Here is a 3,129-nt window from a genome sequence, read left to right on the forward strand (position 1 = left end):
TCGGCCAAGGTGTGAACTCGTTGAATACATCAGTGTAGCGCGCGTGCGGCCTAGAACATCTAAGGGCATCACAAACCTGTTATTGCCTCAAACTTCCTTGGCCTAAACGGCCATAGTCCCTCTAAGAAGCCGGCCGTGAAGAGATGCCTCCACGTAGCTAGTTAGCAAGCTGAGTTCTCATTCATTAACGAAATTAACCAGACAAATCGCTCCACCAACTAAGAACGGCCATGCACCACAACCCATAGAATCAAGAAAGAGCTCTCAGTCTGTCAATCCTTACTATGTCTGGACCTGGTAAGTTTCCCTGTGTTGAGTCAAATTAAGCCGCATGCTCCACTCCTGGTAGTGCCCTTCCGTCAATTCCATTAAGTTTCAGCCTTGCGACCATACTCCCCCCCGGAACCCAAAAACTTTGATTTCTCATAAGGTGCCAGCGGAATCCTATAAGCAACATCCGCTGATATACAGAGCGTAGGCTTGCTTTGGGCACTCTAATTTCTTCAAAGTAACAGCACCGGAGGCACGACCCGGCCAGTTAAGACCAAGAGCATATCGCCGACAGAAGAGACAAGCCGACCGGTGCTCACCGAAGGCGGACCGGGCGACCCATCCCAAGGTTCAACTACGAGCTTTTTCACTGCAACAATTTAAATATACGCTATTGGAGCTGGAATTACCGCGAATGCTGGCACCAGACTTGCCCTCCAATGGATCCTCGCTAAGGGATTTAGATTGTACTCATTCCAATTACCAGACTCAAAGAGCCCGGTATTGTTATTTTTTGTCACTACCTTCCCGTGTCAGGATTGGGTAGTTTGCGCGCCTGCTGCCTTCCTTGGATGTGGTAGCCGTTTCTCAGGCTCCCTCTCCGGAATCGAACCCTAATACTCCGTCACCCGTTACCACCATGGTAGGCCACTATCCAACCATCGAAAGTTGATAGGGCAGAAATTTGAATGATGCGTCGCCAGCACTAAGGCCATGCGATCCGTCGAGTTATCATGAATCATCAGAGCAACGGGCAAAGCCCGCGTCGACCTTTTATCTAATAAATGCATCCCTTCCAGAAGTCGGGGTTTGTTGCACGTATAAGCTCTATAATTACTACGGTTATCCGAGTAGTAGTTACCATCAAACAAACTATATCTGATTTAATGAGCCATTCGCAGTTTCACAGTCTGAATTCATTCATACTTACACATGCATGGCTTAATCTTTGAGACAAGCATATGACTACTGCCAGGATCAACCAGGTAGCATTCATAAATCAGGGCAAGACCACGTCATATTCCCGCAAACACATGGAAAGTGGGAACAGACGCAGACTTGACCGAATCTTTTGTCTGGAGACAAACGTGCTTAGCGGGACAGAATTTCTTCGAGTCACCGCCATAATATTTCCGCAACCGAGATCTCAGCAAACAGCTTATTCACCTTTGCGAACAATGCATAAATTATGCAAAGACGCAAGGATCACAAGTGCCGGCTTATGTGTTCACGACTTCCCCACTGAAGGAGATGCCGCAAACAACATTTTAAGCAAATCTTAACAATTCCTTCCAGATAGGTACACAACACAGGCCCCGGATCAGTTCAGCAAGCATAAAACTATGCTAGTGAAGAAACTGAGGACTATAGTTGGTCTGTAGTTGGGTGCGCGAGCACAGAGCCAACAAACACTAGCTATCCAATCACCACTCATACGCCGAATGTTCATTTGCCCCGCTAACATCAATCTTTCCAACCACTCTTGAGATGTAATCAAAAGAGCAACTGGAAGACGGATGAAACCAGGCCAAGCCAGGGTCATGCCTGTGGATCTTGTGGTAGTCGACCTAAAGAATCACGAGGTGATATTAGGTATGGACTGGCTTGGAAAGAACCGGGCCACTCTTGACTGTCACCGGGGGCGCGTGCAGTTTGAGGGTGGGTGTGGATATCCGGTCAGGTTCCAAGGTATACGTTCGATCTCTGGATGCTTGGTGGTGTCAGCAATCCATGTTGAAAGGATGCTGAGGAAGGGTTGTGAAGCTTTTCTAGCCACAATCGCCACTAAGAAGGTCGTAGGGGGTGGTGACCCGGAGGGAATACCGCTGGTCCGAGAGTTCCACGATGTGTTTAGGTCACTACAGGGCATTCCCCCTGATAGGTCGGACCCATTCATAATAGAACTGGAACCAGGGACGGCCCCGTTATCCAAAAGTCCCTACAGAATGGCTCCTGCCGAGATGGCAAAGCTTAAGAAGCAACTGGAGGAGTTGCTGGATAAGGGTTTTATAAGACCTAGTGTGTCACCTTGGGGAGCACCGGTTCTTTTTGTCAAAAAAAAAGATGGTAGCTTCAGGTTGTGCATTGACTATCGAGGGTTGAACCGGGTTACAGTGAAGAGCAAATACCCATTGCCTCGGATAGATGAGTTATTGGATCAGCTCAAGGGTGCAAAGTGGTTCTCTAAGATCGAATTGGCTTCAGGGTATCATCAGATCCCTATTGAACCAAATGATGTTAGGAAGACAGCATTCCGAACAAGGTACGGCCACTACGAATTTGTGGTCATGCCATTCGGACTAACCAATGCACCAGCAGCCTTTATGAAGATGATGAATGGTATCTTCCGAGATTTCTTGGATGAATTTGTAATCATCTTCATTGATGACATACTAGTATATTCCAAGAGCAAGGAAGACCATGGGAGGCATCTAAGGGCTGTGCTAGGACGGTTGAGGGAACAACAGCTCTTTGCCAAGTTGAGCAAGTGCAGTTTTTGGCAAAGGAGTGTTGGGTTCCTTGGACACATCGTGTCCGATCAAGGAGTCTCGGTTGATCCAAGATCAAGGCCATATAGGAATGGCCACGACCTAAGAGTTTCACGGAGGTCAGGAGTTTCCTAGGGCTGGTCGGTTACTACAGGAAGTATGTCAAAGGGTTTGCCAGCTTGGCCCAACCAATGACACAACTAACTGGAAAAGATGTGAGATTTGTATGGTCTGAAGGATGTGAGAAGTGTTTCTCTGCCTTGAAGAATATGTTGACGAATGCACCCGTTCTAGTGCTACCAGAGGCTGACCAACCTTATGTGGTATACACCGACGCATCCATCACCGGATTAGGATGTGGATTGACCCA

Source organism: Brassica napus, unplaced genomic scaffold (assembly GCF_020379485.1).
Source record: "Brassica napus cultivar Da-Ae unplaced genomic scaffold, Da-Ae ScsIHWf_1623;HRSCAF=2239, whole genome shotgun sequence".
NCBI classification, from domain to species: Eukaryota; Viridiplantae; Streptophyta; class Magnoliopsida; order Brassicales; family Brassicaceae; genus Brassica; species Brassica napus.